This window comes from Somniosus microcephalus, chromosome 2, assembly GCF_052327205.1.
Source record: "Somniosus microcephalus isolate GS21.2 chromosome 2, FLI_Smic_1.0, whole genome shotgun sequence".
In the NCBI taxonomy this organism is placed as follows: domain Eukaryota; kingdom Metazoa; phylum Chordata; class Chondrichthyes; order Squaliformes; family Somniosidae; genus Somniosus; species Somniosus microcephalus.
In genome coordinates this window covers 283,356,779-283,381,422 of record NC_140988.1, presented here as the reverse complement: position 1 = coordinate 283,381,422, position 24,644 = coordinate 283,356,779, and the positions used below count along the sequence as shown (strand labels likewise).

The 24,644-nt window shown below is 43.5% G+C and overlaps 1 protein-coding gene across 10 annotated transcripts in view; it reads left to right on the top strand.

Moving 5' to 3' along the window:
- Positions 1-24,644, top strand: part of rusc2 (RUN and SH3 domain containing 2) — a 260,485-nt gene that overhangs the window by 132,385 nt on the left and 103,456 nt on the right. Inside the window, exon 1 of one of the 10 annotated variants that reach the window (XM_085972771.1) lies at positions 4,543-4,769. The exons of 8 other annotated variants lie outside the window; for them this stretch is intronic. The gene's annotated coding sequence lies outside the window, so the exon portion shown is untranslated. Of the gene's footprint in view, positions 1-4,542; positions 4,770-14,527; positions 15,152-24,644 lie in introns of those variants that run through there. One more of the 10 variants, XM_085972781.1, reaches the window with a different exon arrangement.

The window sequence follows — 24,644 nt, the reverse complement described above, 5'->3', positions numbered from 1 at the left end:
CTGACTTTTTTATCATGAATACCAAACACAATCTGGTCACGAATCATGGATGATTTCAGTTCAGAGAAATTACATGTCTGTGCTTTCAGTTTCAGATCAGTCACAAAGCTATCAAAAGTCTCATTTTGCTGCTGTGTCGGTGAACAGAACACGTACCTCTCATAGGTCTCGTTCTTTTTGGGAGAACAATGTGTATCAAACTTCTTTAGCACATTGTCCATTTTTTCTCTGTCCTCCTCTTGATCAAATACAAATGTATTAAATACCTCTATCACCTGCGGGCCTGAAACCGTGAGCAGCAACGCTATTTTCCTTGCGTCTGGCATCGTACCGAACCCGATGGCAGCAATATAGAGTTCGAATTGTTGTTTGAAAGTCCGCCAATTGCAGGCGACATTCCCCGTGAGTTTCAAACCCTCCGGTGACTTCAAATTCTCCATGTCGCGTTTCACAATATTCAGCAGATATTACCAATCCTGGTACCATGTTATGTTCATAAATAAATAGACGTTTTCATTATGAACAGCTAGCTTGAGCTAGTCATTTATTTAGCCATGTGGACTAGTGTACAGGCATCCATCTTGACTACTGCCTTCTGGGTAGCCCACTACTAAACATACAGCTCCACCTAGTGTACCATTCTAGAATGACATGTTACTGATCATTACAATTTTGAAAATATCATAAACATACATATATGCATTTTGTCCTTTTAGACAGTCTGATGCCGTGTCAGTTTAACATCTCTCTCATCAGGGACACAGTGACTGAGTATTTGAATAAGTATTAGCTGATCAAAGAGAGTCAGCATGGATTTGTGAAGGTTAGGTCATGTCTGACTAATCTAGTTTAATTTTTTAGGAGGTCACTAACATGGTGGATAGGGGAGTGTCTATGGATGTTGTCTATATGGATTTCCAGAAGACATTTGATAAGGTTCCGCACAAGAGAATGTCAATGACTTGAATGAAGAAATAGAGAGTTGGATTTAAAAGTTTGCAGTTGACACTAAGTTAGGAGCTATAATAAGATGTGTGGATGGAAGGAGGAAGTTACAAAAGGACATATTAAGTGAGTGGGAAAAACTATGGCAAATGGAGTTCAATGTGGGGAAGTGTGAGGTAATCTACTAAAGACAAATCAGAATATTTTCTAAATAGAGAGAGACTAGAAACTGTGCAGGAGCAAAGGGATCTGGATGTCTATGTACAGACATATAACTAAAAGATTGTGGATGTTGAGTCCATGTCAGTTTTCAAGACTGAGATAAACAGATTTTTTTTAACAGGTAAAGATATCAAGAGATATGGATCAAAGGCAGATCAGTGGGGTGGAGGTACAGATTAGCCATGATCAAGTGGTGGAACAGGCTTGAGGGGCTGAATGGCCTATTCCTGTTCCTATGTGCCTTGTCTTTGAATATAATTTAGGCTCAGGCCTCTCAAATCAGACATGGATACACACATTTATTTATTTATAACCAATTTAATCCATATTTAGCAGAAGCTCCAGAACTTTTATCATTAGAGTAAGAGTGCATGCTGCAGTGGGCAATCCGACCTTTCAGGACAGCAGATACATTTCCTGGGAGCACGGCCAGCCAAGGGCTCTCTGCCTTTGTCGAGGATTCACTGGGCTCCCCGCCTAGTTGTTGAGCCCCTGCTGACATACTCTTTCTTATTACTACTATGGCACAGATCTGTCCGCAGCTTCTCTTTGATTTCCAGACACTACAAGAACTTTATTACATTTGTCTGAGCAGATGTTGTCCCTTTACTGAATTAACACTCTGGTTTCCTTGCAATTAGCACCAGTAAGTATCAAGGGGCAGAAATTCGGTACCTTAGCGCCTAACGACTTACCGACTGGGCGCGGCGAAATGAACGACTCCTGCTAAATTGGCCTGGAGGTTTGCGGCGGCGGTAACACTTTGCGCCATGATCTCCTGCGCCCGGATCTCCTGCGCCTGGAGATTTGTGACGCCATTGCCTTGCGCATCGCCCCAGTAGCACCCCGGACCCAAACTTTGGTTCCGCCCCCTGGAGCATTGCCAGACCACGACACCGACAGCTGCAGCCGGCGTTGATCGGGAGTCTGGGAGCTGCGGAGGCGCAAATAAAAGGGGATGTCGGCACGGGCAGGAGAAAAATTTTAACAACACTTCAAGTGATTCTTTTCAATTGCTCCTGGGCCGCGATCGATCAGCCCGGCACTCTGCTGGAGTGCATGGGGCTAATCGGGCCGGATCGTGGCTGCAGTCGGGGACCAGCTAACAGGTCACAATGCAGAGCCTGCAGCGATGGCCCTTCCCTTTAAGGGAGGGAAGGAGCCTCGGATCGCAGCAGCGCTGCACCACTACTGACCCGCCTGCGTCCTTTAGCACTCCACTTCCTTCCTGGAGTGCAAACACCGAATTTTGAAAAATCTGGGAATTATTAGCGCCTAGCACTAAATTTTCCAGCTTTCAAAAGTTAGTGCCCCAAACGGGACGATACTGAATTTCTCCCCCCAACTATTTTATAACCCAGCACATTCTTGTGACTTAAAAACTATATTATCACGTTTCTTGAATTAAAAACTTAAAATTTCATGCAACTACAATAAGCCCTGTGAACTTATATAAAACAAAGCTTGGCAGTGTTAGACTCGCAAATCTCCATCAAATCACTCAAATTAGCAATAGGATCTCTGCTGTTACCCTGATTAACCCTTTTCATTCTGGTTTATTGCATTCACCCAAAGTTATTAACCATCAGTCCACAGGAGTTATAATTCACCCATCCTTTCACTCCTTGGTTTGCATGTGATGTGGGTTGTTTTATTGGGTAAGTTTAGTGACTTTTTCTGTGTGTTTATTTTGTTAAGAATGGTATTACTGGTTCTTTCGTCTTCATTAGTGTTTTTTGCTACTTTTTATTATGTTCACATTTAGTCAGTGGAATACTTCATGAGTAACTTAATAACTTTTTTGAAGCTGTCATGACTTGCCCTACACGTAACACTTTGTGGCATGGCACCTTGAAAGATGTGATGCTACAGATGTGCAGAAGATAAGAGGGTAAACATTCCATTGTGTCGGGCAGGAGTGCGGGAAAGGCGGAGCGAGGCGAGAGTGGACCCTATTGTGATGGCGCCGATGAAGATGGCTGCCGTCCTTGCGGGCTCCGTGCGTACCAGGCAGCTAAGTGTCCTTTGCTGATTGGTGCGCTCGGCTCGTTAAGAAAAAGCATTTCACTGACTGGATTTCACTTGTTGTATTTGGTTATGTGACAAATAAAATTGAAATTGAATTGGTATTGCAGTGGGGTGGAACTTCATCCTGCTCCATTGACCTGACTGCGACCCCGTCCCAAATATCAGGGCCGGGCTGGGTGAAGTTCCATCTCACAGCAGTACTGTAGTGGCGCAACAAAGGGTGCACACTGCTGGACTTTTTTTTAGCATGCATGGATAGCCTGCCATCACCTCCAGACAACCCCCCCTGCCCCCCCCCCCCACAGATTGTTGCCAAAAGATAAATGGTGTGGGCAGAAGCGCCCTTCCCACACCACTCAGAATATTTTGGAACTGCCCCATTTTACAACCCCGCCCTACTGGAATTACACTGCCACTGCGCTAAGAATATAGCGTAATCTCTGCCCTAAAACTTTTAATTATATCAATATTTTCCCCATTCCCAATGTAAAATGAATAGTTACTTTTTGTCTGAAATACAATAATGATATTTAAAAATAAAATCGGACTAAACTTATCAGTGTTGCACTTTTTAAAACGAAGCCTGCTGCTGCTGAGACTCCATGCATGCACTCTGCTAAAAGCTTATGCCTGACCCCACAAAACAAAATGACCCTACAGTGCAGAGCTACCCACATTATAAATGTGTTTACCATCCTGTGGGAAATGGAGCACCTCTCATAGGCGTGAGGTTGCAATCCTCAGACAGGGTGTAAGGTCATGATCTTAACATGTGATACTCCTGGCAAATGTGAAAGAGGTGATGGGTATAACTTCCATGCACTTTCTAACAGCCAGCTGAGGAAATGTGTTATCTGTGCTACTGCTTGATTAAGAGAGTGCTGAAGAAAGATTGGGGTGAAAAAAATGTCACAAAATAAGGAAGGTGCCATGTGATAAATTTGTGGCCAAAATGACTTGTGAGGGATATAAACAACACAGGGAAAGACTTGCTGCTGTTTAGCATTATATTGTATGGAGCAGTTTATTGTTGGATAACTCGTCTACAATTTTGAGTTAATTCAAGCCTTGATCAAATATACAGTACAACATTTAGACAGCAGTTAATATGTTCGTTGAAATGCTGCAATCAAAGTGAAGCAAAATTGAAAGGAATGGTTGTATTTATTATATGACCTGAAAAGGGCTGCTTTATATTAATCGGTTAAAATGGATTTTGATGATGATTCACATTATGATGTATTGGAACAATGGCATGCAGTCACAGGGTAAAATATTTTGCTTGTTTTAGCTGGCCTTTCTCACATTCGTGGTCTGATCTCTTTGCTCTAAGCTCATTTGGATTCCAAGGTCTCAGGCATTGATTGCAGTTGCAGAGCCTGAGTGGCTGTGGGCATGCCTGTCTAAGTGATGACGTTAGATCTTTCTAGCAAGCAGCAGCACCAGCAGTGTGTTTGCGCAGTCCACTGCATTGCTATAGCTGCTGCTTAACAAATAGCTGCTCTGCCATAAAATGGATATGTAAAAATCTTAATGTAAAATTTGTGTTACTGGAGGTCATCAAAACAACAAAGGTAAATTTCTGTGTGAAAAAATATTGATGAAAGAGGAGGAAACCTTGAACAAAAGGTAGGGGTAGGGTGGAGACCAAGCTCGCATCTCCACAGTGCATTATTTTTTGACTCTGTTTACTGTCTTTTATAGGATAACCTGGTGGTGCTGTCAAGACAGACAATGCATTTTAAATTGCTGTAATATCATGTTCTGTGGGTTGAAATTAATGATATTACTGCGATGATACAGAACACTATTCTGTGTGGCTACCATGGTTAGTAATGCAGAGGGTTTTTGTATGGGAGCTACTATGCTGTATCTTTGGGTGTCGGTGCTGTTCACCATAATACTGTCATGGCTGCTGTTTGCATAACTGGTATGATACCGTGGAGATTTTAGTGCACCACAAGTCATCCTGGATATAGTATAGTCAGTGACTAATTCAGATGTGCTGTTTAAAGCTCAGTTTTAATGCCTGACAGCTGACATATCATTCTATATTTCTGTCACTGCTGCAGATAATGAAAAAAACTGTATAAATATATTGTGCTTTGTTACTACTGATTTACAAGGAGGAAACTGGAATGATTTCCTTTACTCTCTGGCCTGATGGCAGACAGTGATTTAAGGCAGTGTGCTCCATTAATGACGTGGGGTGTTTTTGTGCTGAAGCTGCCACGCTGTATCTCTGGGTGGAGTGTATTTTAAAATGGCAATTCAGGCAAGCATTTTTGATGGTGTAATGAACTGGTGTAACAGACTGAGAAAGTATCAATCATTTTATAAACCCAAGAAAGCCCATGAGATTAAATTACTGTTTTAAAATGACTGGCTTCAAATTTCTGTCACCTGTCTTTATAATGTACCTAGTGTCTATATACATAATTAAAATGATTTACTCTCACTATTGTGTAGTGGGTGTGCTGAGTGTGGTGAAGCCAGTGTGATGGAGCTTCAAAGTTAAAGGTAATATATAGACACAAACTGATACTATAAGGTTATAAGATGCTTTATTAGGAATGCTTGTTGGAAATCCACTATACATTATATATAATTAATTGCATATTGCCTTCACTCGTACAATTTTATATAATATCAAATTATGCTAATTTTTTGTTAAATTTCTACATTAATTCTGAGTGCTGAAAGTAATAATGGGTGATCGCAGTGTATAGTTTACTAAGTCTTAAATATTTTGCTTTTTTATACAGTAATGGTATGAAATAACCTATTTCAAAGAATGCTGCCTTCATTATTTTGAATTCTTAATCTGCCTTTTAATTTGTTTAATATTTGCATTATAAAATTTTAAAGAATGTTTTATAATTTATCATTGTATCAAATATTTTGGCACAAAATGTAGTGTATGATGTTATTACGCCTTGTTTACTGCCCCATTGATTTGTGAGATTTTATATCCATGGTACTGCTTTGATATTTTGTTTCTTTTGTTCTGAAACAAAAATATACTTGGACTTTTGCTAATTAGTTGCAGTATAACATAGGCAGCATGCAGGCTGTTTACAAGGCTCATGGGAGGAGACTGGCAAGCCCCAAACAGGAGAGGGAGACACTGGGAATGCACAACAAAGCATTTTCCCCTATCTGGCAGCTGCAAACAGACACAGATGAGATGGAGCAGCTGAAACCCATCTGTGGAGGGTGGGGGTGGAGACATGAATTTTGACTGCTGTCTCTGCTAAAGTAGGAGTCTTGTAATGGTTATTGTTTCCATTAAATTTGTGTTTTTAAAAAGCAAACTAAAATGGGAGTGATGGTGTTGTCCCTGAATTAATCATTTTTTTTCCCATGGGTTGTTCTTGAAATGAGTGTGAAGGTTATGCACATACACTCACAGGCTATTAATACAAACTGCAAAATATTGTAAATGCAAATTGGTGGCTTTTATATATGACTTAATGGCTAATTTTACGCTTGCACTTGTATATACTATTGTGAAAACGTAATCTTGCCCTTTTCATGTTGAGCACCTTATTCTGCCCACAAGTTCCTTATCACTCCTAGTTACAGCATCTATTGGTCTAATTACATGGAATTCTGTTATGGGTGGTTGGAATTTATATTTCAATAATGTAATTTAAATGTAAATATTCAATTTTTTTTTACTGTATCTAACCACACAGTGCAGTTAAGCATTTTGGAATGCTCACCATTGTTAATTTTAATCTACAATTTAGTGGGAGGCGATAGACCTGCATGAGACTGTTGCCCTTATAGCTACTTATAAGGTGCAAATCCACAATCCTGGGCTCCAAGAAGGGAGCTGTGGAATGAGATACAACATGCAGCCCTGATTTTTTTTTTGCCATTCACTTCTTGTAAGCATAGCTCCCTGCTGGAAGTGCAGGATCATAGAGTTGCCCTACAATGTCAACTTGGTTCAGTTGGTAGTTCTCTTGCCTTCAAGTTAGAAGGCTGTAGGATCAAGCTCCACTCCAAGACGAGTACAAAATCTAGGCTGACACTTACTTCAGTGCAGTCCTGAGGAAATGCTGCATTGTCAGAGATGCTGTTGTTCAGATGAGACATTAAACTGAGGCTTTGTCTGTTAAAAATCTCAATTTGAAGAGCAGGGAGTCTTCCCACTGTCCTGGCCAACATTCTTCCCTCAACTAACACCACCAAAAGCACATTAACTAGTTATTCATCTCATTTGTTTATTTGTGGGACCTTGCTGTATGCAAATTGGCTGCTGCGTTTCCCTACGTAACAGTGACTGCACTTCAGAAGTAGTTCACATGAAGAACATTGGAATGACCTGAGGACAAGTTAAGGTGGTATCTGTGTTCATTCTTCTTGCTGTCCATTCAAGTAGCCTAAATGTTGAGTTCCTCGAAGAAGGGGACTGCGCTTGCAGAATCTGAGCGTGGGTAAGTGGTGATGTTGCACTTAATATGTGTAAAGCTATCTTGGTGGAAGCAAAAAAGATTTTATATTAATTTTCCCTTTTATTCCCCCCCCCCCCTTCAAAAGAAACAAAGTCAAGTATGCTTTCCAATTTATATAAAATGGAACATAAGCATATACTTGTTATGGCAATCATTACCTTATTGTATTTTTATGACTATAAGCTGCGTACTTTAATTTCATTTCAATAAGAAAACCAGATAGACTGCACACCCAAATAGACTGAAGCTAGAATCAAAGCTACGATCGCAAAATACTGCAGATGCTGGAAATCCGAAATAACAACAGAAAATGCTGGAAAAACTCAGCAGGCCAGGCAACATCTGTGGAGAGAGAAATAGAGTCAACGTTTCAGGTCGAAACCCTTTGTCAAGACTAGTGACTCAAGCTGGTGACTCACTGTATGAAGAAGGAGAGAGCCCTGGCACAATTACTAGCCCTATAACAAGACAGAGTGTATTTGCCCAGTTTAAAGACGAAGATAGCCAAAGTGCCGGTAATCTGAAATACTAAATGCAGACATGCTTGCAAGCTTACATCAGTGTTTGTTGTCTATTTAGAAAACTCCAAGCCACTAACTATATTGATTATTCCTCTCCGGGGGAAGCGGGTTCTACACACAAGACTTTTGCCAATTGTAGCAGGTTTACTTTGTCAAGGAGGTGCGAGAAAGTGCTTGAATCAGGTACCTAAAAGACAACCTTTGAGTTTTTGTAACCTGACTTGATAGTTCTGTATCCAAACGCAGCTCAAGCTCAGACAGAATATGACCAGCTCTTGCTTTACTTCACTGTGGTGGATCATGTATTTAAGTCACAGCAGCAAGGTAGAAGTCCATGCTGCTCAAGGTGTTTTGTACGTAAAATATTAAAAATCTTGAGAAACAATTTATTATGCTGAGCTCAGTAAGCTAATCCACTGATGATAATGAAGAACTACATTATATTTGTGCATTGATTTATTATTCTGTAAAAGTTTATGTCTTATAGTAAATTGTAATTAGTTTTAGCCTGATGTAAACAATCAATCATGATAGTGTTTTTGCTTTTTTTGGGGAGAAGTCAGCAGTTTGTGGTGGGGCTCTATTATTTCGGATGTATAATCCAGCAGTAATAAAGCTAAATTGTTCACCCTGCATCATGCTAACTTTAAGCATAAGATCAAGTTTCAGTGTATAGAAAATGCAGGTTTGCCTATGGAAGGTGATTTTTGCACTGAAAATGAATAATATTGGAAAGAAGCCCAAATTGTAACAGTATTGTTATATATAATAAAATCTCCCATGGCATTGCTCACAGGTAACCTGGGTCCTGGAGTGTGGTTTCTGATATTTACCAAGCTCCTACTGCAGCAGTTTATCCTTCATAACTAATAAATTAAATTTACTAAAGCAATATATTGCATTACCGACGGCAGGTAAAAACATTGCATACCTTGCTGATATGGAAAGATAGAGGTCTTGCATATTTGTAATGCCATTTCCCTACCATTTTACAAAACCAGCTTAAGATGCAAGTAACTTTATTGTTATTTCCTTAATTATTGTTTTTTAATTATAAAATATTTTTATTTTGTTCTCTCTCCCATAGTGAATTTGCAACATTTCCTTAAAATATGGGTTCTTCATTTATTTATTCTTCCTTTGTCCCTCCACTTCATTTTTTAAGGTGTTTTCTTCCCCTTCCCCAGTACATTTGTAATTCTTGTTGAAGCTGTCATTGGTGTAGCAGCGAAGCTTTTTCCACTGTTGAGTCTCCACTGCACAGCACCAAAGCCTGGCTGACTGACGGGCTTTAGCTGCAGTGTCTGAAATCAGCCTGAAAACACCTCGTGAACATCCCCCTCTGCCCCGATGCGAAGATCAGTCACCTTCAGCAAAGCAAAAAAAAACCTCGTCTGAAATAACCCCTTTAGCTCAGAATTTATATTTAATGGCTTAAACTGTATAAAAAGCCATTTTTATAAACCTGTATAAGGATTGTGGCTGAGATTTCCTGCTTTGCACTCACCAGCCTTCCATTTTCCATCCATTCACTTTAATGGGCAGAAAATCACAGACTGGTGAGCACAGAAGTGGAAAACCCCTGACCTTGAAGTTTTGATTTTTTTTCCCCCCCACCACCAGTGGCTTTACAGTTTACAGTAAATGTTCTCCTGATTGTCATGTGACACAGGTTGTCATGATGCACTCTAGGTATTGTTCTAAAGGAGCAGGGTGAAAACTACCACTTTCTCTGCCACAAATTTGCCCACAGGATGGATTGCTGCCTGGTTGTTGTATGACGTGAGTTGTTGTATTGATATGGTAGCTTCAGGGACAGGGTGAAAATTACAATTCCCATTTCTCGTCTCCCCCTCGCACACAATTTCATCACAGGAGCTGGAATTCCCAACTTGAACCCCAGACTTCTGATGAATACGCAGGCTTTTGTGGGAGGAAATTTATGCAGGCATTCTAATGTTAAATAACCACTTTTATGGTAAGTTTAGTGATTTATTTTGCAGTATTGTGGATTTTTTTGTGTTCCCTATGCCGTGAATATTATTTCCATCTATGTAGTGTGGTCTGAGTGGAGTAGAGAAAGATCGTTAAACGGTATGGAGAAATTATGCTGTTTGGTCCTTTTGTAGTACTTGCTGCTTCCTGAATGGTTGGTAGCTTTGAAGAAAAATTGAACTAGTTGATTGCTTGGGTTTCTATAACTGCCTCGTAGTTACTTTTTACAACTTTTGATTCATAGAAGATAGGAGAAAACATAGAAGATAGAAGCAGGAGTAGGCCATTCGGCCCCTCGAGTCTGCTCCGCCATTTAATGAGCTCATGGCTGATCATCCAAATTCAGTACCCTGTCCCTGCTTTCTCCCCATATCCCTTGATCCCTTTAACCTTAAGAAATATATCTAACTCCTTCGTGAATGGCCCAGAAATTCGGGTCGGGGGCTTCCCGCGGGTGCAAGCCTCCAACCTGCACTTAGCTTGCGTGCTGGCCGTTGAGCTGTGGGCCCGCGTGGGATTCCGATCCTGGGCCTGCTCCAACTGCCGGCGCGCAGTGCTTGCATATCCCAGGGGCGCAGTTAATTCGATGCATCCCCTTGGATCACGTGGGCCATAGGCAGCCAATCGGAGCAGGGAATGCTTCATTCATAAGTTTGACAGGACATGCTGTCAAACTTATAAATACTACGAGCCCCAAAACATCACTAAATCTTCAAATAAATTTTTTTAAATCATCACATTTTTTAAATAAACTATAAATTACATGAAATAATTATTTTAAACAATAATTTAAATTTTTGAAAAAAATAATTTTATTTTCTAACGGGGCTAAAAATAATCTTACCTTTCTTTAAAGTATTTTAAAATAATAAATCTGTGGAAATTTTTTTTTAATTTTAATTAATTCACCACTTACCTTGTAAAAAAGCAGGCCTTACGACTGCTTTTTAAATGTCTAACTCCTGCAGACTTAACCTCCCGCGAAAACCTGCAAAAAAACTGTAAGTTCGATGCGCACGCGCAGCCTCTACTGCGCACGCGTTCGACCTCTTAACCCCTGCTTTCAGGGGAACGGAAGTGCCGGTTTCCCACGCATGCGCAGTGCATGCAGCAAACCGGCACTTCCATTGGGCCTACGGGTGAGTACCCCATGCGTACTCACCCGTGGAAACCCGAAGTTCTGGGCCAATATATTTAATGAATTGGCCTCAACTGCCTTCTGTGGTAGAGAATTCCACAGGTTCACCACTCTCTGGGTGAAGAAATTCCTCCTCATCTCTGTCCTAAATGGCTTGCCCCTTATCTTTAGACTGTGACCCCTGGTTCTGGACTCCCCTGCCATCGGGAACATCTTCCTGCATCTAGTCTGTCTAGTCCTGTTAGAATTTTATAAGTTTCAATGAGATCCCCTCATTCTTCTAAACTCCAGCGAATATAAGCCCAATCAACCCAATCTCTCCTCATACGTCATTCCTGCCATCCCAGGTATCAGTCTGGTGAATCTTCGCTGCACTCCCTCCATGGCAAGAACATCCTTTCTCAGATAAGGTGACCAAAACTGCACACAATACTCAAGGTGTGGTCTCACCAAGGCCCAGTACAACTGCAGCAAGACATCCTTGCTCCTGTACTCGAATCCTCTCGCTACGAAGGCCAACATACCATTTGCCTTCTTAACCGCCTGCTGCACCTGCATGCTTACCTTCAGCAGGTAAGGTAAGCATGCAGGTGCAGCAGTTATCCACATTATACTGCATCTGCCATGCATCTGCCCAATCACCCAACCTGTCCAAATCATACTGGAGTTTCTCGGCATCCTCGTCACAGCATACACGCTCACCCAGCTTTATGTCGTCTGCAAACTTGGAGATATTACATCTAGTTCTCTCGTCTAGATCATTAATATATATTGTGAATAGCTGGGGTCCTAGCACTGATCCCTGCGGTACCCCACTAGTCACTGCCTGCCACTCGGAGAAAGACCCGTCTATTCCAACTCTTTGCTTCCTGTCTGCCAACCAGTTCTCTATCCAAGTCAGTACCTTACCCCAATCCCATGTGCTTTAACTTTGCACGCTAATCTTTTATGCGGGACCTTATCGAAAGCCTTCTGAAAGTCCAAATACACCACATCCACTGGTTCTCCCTTATCTATTCTACCAGTTACATCCTCAAAAAATTCCAGTAGATTAGTCAAGCACGATTTACCTTTTGTAAATCCATGTTGACTTTGTCTCATCCTGTCACTGTTTTCCAAGTGCTCTGCTATTACATCTTTTATAATGGACTCTAGCATTTTCCCCACTAACGATGTCAGGCTTACCGGTCTATAATTCCCTGTTTTCTCTCTACCACCTTTTTTGAATAGTGGGGTAACATTAGCTATCCTCCAATCCATGGGAACTGTTCCAGAGTCTAGAGAATTTTGGAAGATGACCAGCAATGCATCTACTATTTCTAGGGCCACTTCCTTAAGTACCCTAGGATGTAGATTATCAGGCCCTGGGCATTTATCGACCTTCAATCCCGTTAATTTCCCTAACACCATTTCCCTACAAATACTGATTTCTTTCAGTTCCTCCCTCTCATTAGACCCTATGTTCCTCGACATCTCTGGGAGGTTATTTGTGTCCTCCTTTGTGAAGACAGAACCAAAATATGTATTTAATTGGTCTGCCATTTCTTTCTTCCCCATTATAAATTCCCCTGATTCTGACTGCAAGGGACCTATGCTTGACTTCACCAATCTTCACCAAAATTCATTCACACTTAGTCAATCAGATATTTAGTCACTTAACAGTTAAGTAGCTATTTGCAGCAATTGACATTTTTATTCCTACAGCTATGTTATCCTTTGGTGTTGTGATGCCATAGATGTGCGCTACACAGCAACAATTTAATTGTATAGATAGTTGATGCCCTGTCATGTTGGTCAGCTACAAAATACATTCTCTGTCCCTCTACCTGTTTCTTTGCTTCTTTCACACTAATTCTTCCCATGTCCCTCTCTGTGCCTTTGTTCTCCACTCTTTTTCTCTTTCTCTGTCTGTATGAATGTCACAGATTTTTTCACCATGGTGGCTATATCTCTGTGTCTGACTCTTTCTCTTTATCATTATTTATGTGCTTGTCTCTGTTTTCCAATCTCGCTGTATGTTTCTTACACATTCTGCTTTGTTGATGTAGTGAATTTCTTACATTTGCTAAAACAAATGATATGCAGCAAGATGGAAGCCAACTTGCCTGCTAGGATTCGGTGGGGACAGGATATTGTGAATCTTGTATAACATGCATAAGTGAGAGAAAAAGGGAGGTTGGGGCTCAAGGTCAGAGTGGGAAGACCTGGGGTTGGCATTTAGGAACAAGTGGTCACTGAGGGAGTGAGCTGATGCGTGGAGGCCAGAAAAATATCAGGAGGGAAGATTCAGTGGAAGAAAACAAGCTCAGGTTGGACAGATTCGCAAAGGACCTGTGTAAGTGTGGTAAACCACTAATCTGCCTGTACAGAACATGTCTGGGCATGCCTCAGCTGGCTCCGCCCCTAGCTCCACCCCTAAGCCCAGGTATAAAGGTGATTGACCTCCAGTCCCCCTGGCTTTAAGGATCGGTTTACCAGCAGAGGCATGCTCGTATTCTTTTGTTAATAAAAGCCTACTTGTTATAAGTTTAACTCTTAGTCTTCTGGAGTTATTGATGGTGCATCAGTAAGTTATAAATTTTAACCACTCCACTGATTTAAGTTTCTCTGTATTGTTGTAAGGTGCATTTTTGCCTTTATTTATAATCATCTAATTAAGGAAACAACATGACCACTGTAAGAAATCAAAAAAGTTTGTGAATTGGTTTGATTTGCTGTAATTGTAGGTTCCTGATTTTTTTTCCCAAAGTTATCAGTTGAGTGATTTGGTTGATTGTGACTAACTGGCAAAGCAGTTTGATTCTTTAAGATGATTACTGTTTGGGTTGGGTGACAAGGCCATTAGGGGAGCAACAACAACCATCTTCCCATCTTGACAGAGCTGCCCATATGCTGAAGAATGGAATATCCATCCAAATAGCCTAGTGCCAGGACTTCCAGGTGAGATATGACATAATCAAATGAAGAGGAAAATTCCTTCCACTCTACCATGATACATCTCAACGTACTGGCATTGGCATTTCATTTCTTTGACCAGGGTTTCAATCCAGTTTAGACAGATGGGATGAAAATGACCTCTCTTTGCCAGCTGTGGGGGACTTGTATAAATGATGGTTGGCATTCTCAATCAATGTTGTGGTGTTACAGCACAGCAACACACTGATGTGGAAATTGCAGGGGGTGGTGGGGGGAAAGATCCAATAGGGAGTGCTCCTCAGAGATTAGGGTTCAGACAGGAAGGGAGATGCACAAGAGGCCAGAGCCGGAGGAATGGAGAGTTCTGGGGTACTGTAGGGCTGAAGGAGGTTACGGAGATAGGGAGAGGTAAGGGCATGAAGGGAAAACTATAATGCTGTATTTAGTTTGCTTCTGCTCGCCCAAGATTAGGCCAATTTGAAGAAAATATTCTGCCAAATGCCTGAGTAAAGCGCAGCACTGGTTGAAAACCATTTAACTGTCCACTTAACAGAAATGAAGAAATCAATAATTTCCTAACTCTACACATGCAAAGGTAATATGGTTATCATAGTAATAATCATCATAAATGTACAGTGTCTTTGTTTTGTCATTACAGCAGTACAGCATTGCGGGATTCAACACGACAAGACAGAACTCAATTCAGTATTACAGTAGTACAACTTTAGCTGGGTTCTATTTAATATAACATTTCTTCGTTCAGCAGTCAGCTTAAAGAATTACATTACAGAGCCGAAACAGAACAGAACAGTTCCGTGCACCAGAGAGCAACTGTGCAACTGCCGCACAGGAGGCACTGTATTAAGAGAGCAGGCCCTGCACCAATTTCTTCCTGGCCTGCAGTTCTGTGCTTTCCTGTTTTGGTGAGCTGACATGTTTGTGTTCATTTCTTGCGCACACCTTATTGAGGCCCCAGATTTAATGCAAGAATATTTAACACTACACCCATCACAATTCAATGGTATTTTAACTTGTTTGCTATTTTTTCACTTTTTGCATCCATTTGTGTGAGGCAAGCTCTATGTAGAAAGCATTTTTTAAATAGCCTTAGGTAGGTTTTTTTTTGTAATGTTTAGTGTATCTTTATAGTGGAGTTTTTTGGTTAGGCCTTTTTCTACGTTTCTGAAATCTGTAATAAAATTTTGGACCATTTTTTTCTCCATCCTCAAGTTGTTTTTAAAGCACCTCAAGTGCAATATTTCATGGTGGAGATGGTACACAATGAAAGAAGGAATGCTGGGAGATTATGAGGCTCCAGGCCATTCTGCAGACCTATGTATACAGTACGTACCTGCCAGTGACTCATGACAGTTGCCTCAGATTGCTACATCCCAACAGGATAGAGCTTAGTTTCATCTGTACCAAGGATGCTTGTAGCAATCTTGCAACATAGGGGATGGCATTACCAAGATTACCACTGGCCTCAATTGTTGTGCCTATGGCTTATTCTATACAGTACCTGACATTGCAGGGCTACCCAGTTATATCACTGTATTATAGGACACTCTCCATCATGTTGTGTGACCCGACCACCGTGCTAAATGGGACAGATTCAGAACAGATCTAGCAGCTCAAAACTGGGCATCCATAAGGCGCAGTGGGCCCTCGGTAGTAGCAGAATCGTATTCCACCACAATCTGTAACCTCATGGCCTGACATATCTCTCACTCTACCATTACCATCATAGAAACAGAGAAACATAGAAGATAGGAGCAGGAGTAGGCCATTCGGCCCTTCGAGCCTGCTCCGCCATTCAATGAGATCATGGCTGATCATTCAAATTCAGTACCCTGTCCCTGCCTTCTCCCCATATCCCTTGATCCCTTTAGCCTTAAGAAATATATCCAACTCTTTCTTGAATATATTTAATGAACTGGCCTCCACCGCCCTCTGTGGCAGAGAATTCCACAGGTTCACCACTCTCTGGGTGAAGAAATTCCTCCTCATTTCAGTCCTAAACGTCCTACCCCTTATCCTTAGACTATGATCCCTGGTTCTGCACTCTCCGACCATCGGGAACATCTTTCCAGCATCTAGTCTGTCCAGGCCTGACAGAATTTTATAGGTTTCGATGAGATCCCCTCTCAATCTTCTAAACTCCAGTGAGTATAAGCCCAATCGACACAATCTCTCCTCATACGTCATTCCTGCCATCCCAGGTATCAGCCTGGTGAATCTTCGCTGCACTCCTTCCATGGCAAGAACGTCCTTCCTCAGATGAGGCGACCAAAACTGCACACAATACCCAAGCTGCGATCTCACCAAGGCCCTGTACAACTGTAGCAAGACATCCTTGTTCCTGTACTCGAACCCTCTTGCTACGAAGGCCAACATACCATTTGCCATCTTAACCGCCTGCTGCACCTGCATGCTTATCTTCAGCGACTGGTGCACAAGAACATCCAGGTCTCTTTGCACTTCCCACTCTCCCAATCTATTGCCATTCAAATAATAATGTGCCTTCCTGTTTTTGCCACCAAAGTGGATAACCTCACATTTATCCACATTATAGTGCATTTGCCATGTTTCTGCCCAATCACCTAACCTGTCCAAATCGTACTGGAGTTTCATGACATCCTCCTCGCAGCATACCCTCCCACCCAGCTTTGTGTCGTCTGCAAATTTGGAGATATTACATCCAATTCCATCGTCCAGATCATTAATATATATTGTGAACAGCTGGGGTCCTAGGACCGATCCTTGCGGTACCCCACTAGTCACTGCCTGCCACTCGGAAAACGACCCGCTTATTCCAACTCTTTGCTTTCTGTCCGCCAACCAGTTCTCTATCCAAGTCAATACCTTGTCCCCAATCCCATGTGCCTTAATTTTGCACGCGAATCTCTTATGCGGGACCTTATCGAAAGCCTTCTGAAATTCCAAAAAGACCACATCCACTGGTTCTCCCTTATCTATTTTACCAGTTACAGCCTCAAAAAATTCCAGTGGATTAGTCAAGCATGATTTACCTTTTGTAAATCCATGTTGACTTTGTCCGATCCTGTCACTGCTTTCCAAGTGCTCTGCTATTACATCTTTTATAATGGACTCTTGCATTTTCCCCACTACCGATGTCAGGCTTACCAGTCTATAATTCCCCGCTTTTTCTCTGCCACCTTTTTTGAATAGTGGGGTAACATTAGCTACCCTCCAATCCATGGGTACTGTTCCAGAGTCTATCGAGTTCTGGAAGATGACCAGCAATGCATCTACTATTTCTAGGGCCACTTCCTTAAGTACCCTGGGATGTAGATTATCAGGCCCTGGGGATTTATCGGCCTTCAGTCCCATCAATTTTCCTAACACCATTTCCCTACAAATACTGATTTCTTTCAGTTTCACCCTTTCATCAGACCCTATGTTCCCCGGTATTTCTGGGAGGTTATTTGTGTCCTCCTTTGTGAAGACAGAACCAAAATATATGTATTTAGTTGGTCTGCCATTTCTTTGTTCCCCATTATAAATTCCCCCGATTCTGACTGCAAGGGACCTACGCTTGACTTCACCAATCTTTTTCTCTTCACATATCTATAGAAGCTTTTACAGTCAGTTTTTATGTTCCCTGAAAGCTTACTCTCATATTCTATTTTCCCTTTCTTAATTAATCCCTTTGTCGAATCCTGAACTGCTCCCAATCCTCAGGATTATTGCTTTTTCTGGCCAATTTATATGTCCTCTCCTTGGATCTTATGCTATCCCTAATTTCCCTTGTTACCCACGGTTGAGTCACCTTTTTTGTTTTATTTTTGTGCCAAACTGGGATGAACAACTTCTGTCATTCATCCATTTGGTCTTTGAATGTTTGCCATTGCCTATCCACCGTCAGCCCTTTGAGTGCCATTCCCCAATCAATCCTACCCAACTCGCTCCTCAGACCATCGTAGTTTCCTTTATTTAAATTGAGGACCCTTGTTTCTGAGTCAACTACTTCATTCTCCATCTTAATGAAGAATTCGATCATATTATGATCGCTCCGACCCAAGAGGCCTCATACAACAAGATTGCTAATTATTCCTTTCTCGTTACATAATACCCAGTCTAAGATGGCCTGATCTCTGGTTGGTTCCTCGACATATTGGTCCAGGAAACCATCCCGTAAACACTCCAGGAATTCCTCCTCCACAGTATTGTTACCAATTTGGTTAGCCCAATCTATATCTAGATTAAAGTCAACCATGATGACTGCTGTGCCCTTATTGCACGCTTCTTTAATTTCCCTTTTAATGCCATCCCCAACCTCTGTCTTACTGTTTGGAGGTCTATATACCACTCCCACTAATGTTTTTTTCCCCTTAGTATTTCTCAATTCTACCCATACAGATTCCACATCATCAGTGCTAATATCCTTCATTACAATTGTGTTAATCCCTTCTTTAACCAGTAATGCTACCCCACCTCCCTTTCCTTTTTGCCTATCTTTCCTGAATATCGAATATCCCTGGATGTTGAGTTCCCAGTCTTGGCCATCCTTGAGCCACGTTTCCGTAATCCCAACCAAATCATATTTGTTTACCTCTATTTGCGCAGCCAATTCATCCACCTTATTACAAATGCTCCTCGCATTAAGACACAAAGCCTTCAGGCTTGTTTTTTTAAAGCTCTTAGACCTATTCGAATTATTATTTACTGTGGCCATGTTTGATTTAAACCATTGATTTCTCTGACTGCCACTTTTGTTTTTCTCCTTCCTATCTTTTGCTTTTATCCTTGTTTCCCTTTCCTCTGTCTCCCTGCTCAGGTTCCCAACCCCCTTCCATTTTAGTTTAAACCCTCCCCCACAGCACTGGCAAACAAACCCCCTAGGACATCGGTTCCAGCCCTGCCCAGGTGCAGACCGTCCAGTTTGAACTGGTCCCACCTCCCCCAGAACCGGTTCCAATGTCCCAGGAACTTGAATCCCTCCCCCTGGCACCATTCCTCTAGCCACGTATTCATCTGAAGTATCCTTCTATTTCTACTCTGACTAGCACGTGGCACTGGTAGCAGTCCTGAGATTACTACCTTTGAGGTCCTGTTTTTTAATTTACCTCCTAACTCCCTATATTGCGCTTTTAGGACCTCATCCCGCTTTTTACCTACATCGTTGGTGCCTATATGCACCACGACAACTGGCTGTTCACCCTTCCCTTCCAAGATGTTCTGCAGCCGCTCGGAGACATCCTTGACCCTTGCACCAGGGAGGCAACACACCATCCTGGAGTCTCGTTTGCGGCCGCAGAAATGCCTATCTATTCCCCTTACAATTGAATCCCCTATTACTATAGCTCTACCTCTCTTTTTCCTCCCATTCTGTGCAGCAGAGCCACCCCTGGTGCCAGGAAGTTGGCTGCTGCTGCCTTGCTCTGATAAGCCATCCCCCCCAACAGTACTCAAAGTGGTTGAATGAGGAGTGCAGAAGAGCATGCCAGGAGCAGCACCAGGCATACATAAAAATAAAGTGCCAACTGATGAGGCTACAGCACCAGGACTACATACATGCTAAACAGCGGAAGCAGCATCCTATAGACAGAGTTAAGCGATTACACAACCAATGGATGAGATCAAAGCTCTGCAGTCCTGCCACATCTAGTCGTGAATGGTGGTGGACAATCAAATAACTAACAGGAGGAGGCTCCATGAACATCCCCATCCTCAATGGTTGCGGAGCACAGCACATGAGTGCAAAAGACAAGGCTGAAGTATTTGGAACCATCTTCAGTCAGAAGGGCCGAGTGGATGATCCATTTCGGCCTACTGCTGAGGTCCCCACCATTACAGAAGCCGGTCTTCAGCCAATTCAGTTCACTCCACGTGATATCAAGAAACGGCTGAGCGCACTGGATATAGCAAAAGCTATAGGCCCTGACAACATCACGGCTGTCATGCTGAAGACTTGTGCTCCAGAACTAGCTGCGCCTCTAGCCAAGCTGTTCCAGTACAGCTACAACAGTGGCATCTATCCAACAATGTGGAAAAGTGTCCAGGTATGTCCTGTCCACAAAAAGCAGGACAAATCTAATCCAGCCAATTACTGCCCCATCAGTCTACTTTCAGTCATCAGCAAAGTGATGGAAGGTCTTGTCGACAGTGCTATGAAGTGGCACTTACCAATAATCTGCTCACCGCTGTTCACTTTGGGTTTCACCAGGACCACTCGGCTCCAGACCTCATTACATATAATAAGAATTAAACCCGATGGACCACCCGGCATTGACCTCGGCACCGGCTACAGACATGGCAATGGCACACCCAGCCCAGTGGACCCTGCAAAGTCCTCCTCACCAACATCTGGGGACTTGTGCCAAAATTGATGGAGCTGTTGCACAGACTAGTCAAGCAACAGCCTGATATAGTCATACTCACAGAATCATACCTTTCAGCCAATGTCCCAAACTCCTCCATCACCATCCCTAGGTATGTCCTGTCTCACCGGCAGGACAGACCTCGAGGGGTGGCGGCACAGTGGTATACAATCAGGAAGGAGTGGCCCTGGGAGTCCTCAACATTGACTCTGGATCCCATGAAGTCTCATGACTTCAGGTCAAGCATGGGCAAGGAAACTTCCTGCTGATTACCACCTACTGCCCTCCCTCAGCTGATGGATCAGTACTCCTCCATGTTGAACACCACTTGGAAGAAGCACTGAGGGCAGCATGGGCACAGAATGTACACTGGGTGGGGGACTTTGATGCCTATCACCAAGAGTGGCTCGGTAGCACCACTACTGACCGAGCTGGCCAACTCCTGAAGGACATAGCTGCCAGTCTGGGCCTGCGACAGGTGGTGAGAGAACCAACACGAGGGAAAAACCTACTTGACCCTGTCCTCACCAATCTACCTGTCGCAGATGCATCTGTCCATGATAGTATTGGTATCAGTGACCACCGCACAGTTCTTGTGGAGACGAAGTCCTGTCTTCACACTGAGGTCACCCTGTGTGGCACTACCACCGTGCTAAATGGGATAGACTCAGAACAGATCTAGCAGCTCAAAATTAGGCATCCATGTGGTGCTGTGGGCCATCAGCAGCAGAATTGTATTCCACCACAATCTGTAACCTCATGGCCCGGCATATCCCTCACTCTACCATTAGCAGCAAGCCAGGGGACCAACCCTGGTTCAATAAGGAGTGTGGAAGAGCATGCCAGGAGCAGCATCAGGTGTACCTAAAAATGAGGTGCCAACCTGGGGAAGCTGCAACACAGGACTAAAAAGTGGAAGCAGCATGCTATAGACTGGGCTAAGCGATCCCACAATCAACAGATCAGATGAAAGCTCTGCAGTCCTGCCACATCCAGTCGTGAATGGTGGTGGACCATTAAACAACTAGCGGGAGGAGGAGGCTCCATGAATATCCCCATCCTCAATGATGGTGGAGCCCAGCACGTGACTGCAAAAGACAAGGCTGAAGCATTTGCAGCCAAAGTCAGTCAGAAGTGCCGAGTGGATGATCCATATCGGCCTCCTCCTGCGGACCTCACCATCACAGAAGCTAGTCTTCAGCCAATTTGATTCACTCCATGTGATATCAAGAAATGGCTGAGCGCACTGGATACAGAAAAGACTACGGGCCCCGAAAATATCCCGGCTATCGTGCTGAAGACTTGTGCTCCAAAACTAGCTGCGCCTCCAGCCAAGCTGTTCCAGTACAAGTACAACACTGGCATCTATCTGACAATGTGGAAAGCTGCCCAGGTATGTCCTGTCCACAAAAAGCAGGACAAATCCAATCCAGCCAATTACCGCCCCATCAGTCTACTCTCAATCATTAGCAAAGTGATGGAAGGTGTCATCGACAGTGCTATCAAGTGGCACTTACTCACCAATAACCTGCTCACTGATGCCCAGTTTGGGTTCCGCCAAGACCACTCAGCTCCCGATCTCATTACAGCCTTAGTCCAAACATGGACAAAGGAGCTAAATTCCAGAGGTGAGGTGAGAGTGACTGCCCTTGGCATCAAGGCAACATTTGATCGAGTGTGGCATCAAGGAGCCCTAGTAAAACTGAAGTCAATGTGAATTGGGGGGAAAAGTCTCCACTGGCCGGAGTCATACCTAGCACAAAGGAAGATGGTTATGGTGGTTGAAGGTCAATCATCACAGCCCCAGGACGTCGCTGCAGGAGTTCCTCAGGGCAGTGTCCTAGGCCCAACCATCTTCAGCTGCTTCATCAATGACCTTCCCTCCAACATAAAGTCAGAACTGGGGATGTTTGCTGATGACTGCACAGTGTTCAGTGCCATTCACAACTCCTCAGATAATGAAGCAGTTCATGCCCGCATGCAACAAGCCCTGGACGACATTCAGGCTTGGATTGGTAAGTGGCTGGTAACATTCACGCCACAGAAGTGCCAGGCAATGACTGTCTCCAACAAGGGAGAGTGTAACCACCTCTGCTTGATATTCAATGGCATTACCATTGCCGAATCCCCCACCATCAACATCCTGGGGTCACCATTGACCAGAAACTTAACTGGACCAGCCACATACTGTGGCAACAAGAGCAGGTCAGAGGCTGGGTATTCTGCGGCGAGTGTCTCACCTCCTGACTCCCCAAAGCCTTTCTACCATCTACAAGGCACAAGTTAGGAGTGTGATGGAATACTCTCCACTTGCCTGGATGAGTGCAGCTCCAACAAGACTCAAGAAGCTCGACACCATCCAAGACAAAGCAGCCCGCTTGATTGGCACCCCATCCCAAATCCGCGACCTCTCCTATCTGAAAGGATAAGGACAGCAGGCGCATGGGAACACAACCACCTCCAAGTTCCCCTCCAAGTCGCACACCATCCTGACCTAGAAGTATATCGCTGATCCTTCATCGTCGCTGGGTCAAAATCCTGGAACTCCCTACCTAACAGCACTGTGGGAGTATCTTCACCACGCGGATTGCAGTGGTTCAAGAAGGTGGCTCACCACCACCTTCTCAAGGGCAACTAGGGATGGGCAATAAATACTGGCCTTGCCAACGACACCCACATCCCATAAACAAATTTTTTAAAAAAGTCCTCATTACAGCCTTGGTCCAAACATGGATAATAGAGCTGAATTCCAGAGATGAGGTGAGAGCGACTGCCCTTGACATCAAGGCAGCATTTGACCGAGGGGGGCTTCAAAGAGCCGTAGTAAAATTGAAGTCAATGGCAATCAGGGGGAAAACTCTCCCTTGGCTGGAGTCATACCTAGCAAAGAGGAAGATGGTTGTGGTTGTTAGAGGCCAATCATCTCAGCCCCAGGACATCGCTGAAGGAGTTTCTCAGGGCAGTGTCCTAGGCCCAACCATCTTCAGCTGCTGCTTCATAAGGTCAGAAGTGGGGATGTTCGCTGATGATTGCAGTGTTCAATTCCATTCGCAACTCCTCACATAATAAAGCAGTCTGTGCCCGCATGCAGTAAGACCTGGACAACCTTCAGGCTTGGGCTGATAAGTGGTTAGTAACACTCGTGCCACACAGGTGCCAGGCATTGACTATCACCAACAAGAGAAAGTCTTAACCACTGCCCCTTGACATTCAACAGCATTACCATCGCTCATCATCAACCACCATCATCGTCCTGGGGGTCACCATTGACCAGAAACTTAACTGGACCAGCCACCTAAATATTGTGACTACAAGAGCAGGTCAGAGGCTGGCTATTCTGTGGCAAGTAACTCACCTCTTAGCTCCCCAAAGCCTTTCCACCATCTACAAGGCACAAGTAAGGAGTGTGATGGAATACTCTCCACTTGCCTGGATGAGTGCAGCTCCAACAACACTCAAGGAGCTCAATGGCATCCAGGACAAAGCAGCCCGCTTGATTGTCACTCCATCCACCAGCTTAAACATCTACTCCCTCCACCACCGGCGTACCGTGGCTGCAGTGTGTACCATCTACAAGATGTACTGCAGCAACTCGCCAAGGCTTCTTCGACAGCACCTCCCAAACCTGCAACCCCTCCCACCTGGAAGGACAAGGGCAGCAGGCACAATGGAACACCATCACCTCCAGGTTCGCCTCGAAGTCACACACCATCCTGACTTGGAAATATATCGCCGATCCTTCATCGTCACTAATTCAAAATCCTGAAACTCCCTCCCTAACAGGACTGAGAGAGTACCTGCACCATACGAAGTGCAGCGTTTCAAAAAGGCGGCTCACCACCACCTTCTCAAGGGCAATTAGGGATGGGCAATCCTTGCCATCAACGTCCACATCCTGTGAACGAATAAAAAAAAATTATCAGGTTTTGTGTAGATCAGAAAGGTGGCTGATTCATTATTCAGCATAGCCAGCACGTTTATGTTTCTCACTGAATACTATTGACATGCATGCCTAATATCAACAATATTGGTGCATTTCCCAAAGTACGGAGGGTTACTGATGATTGCGACATGT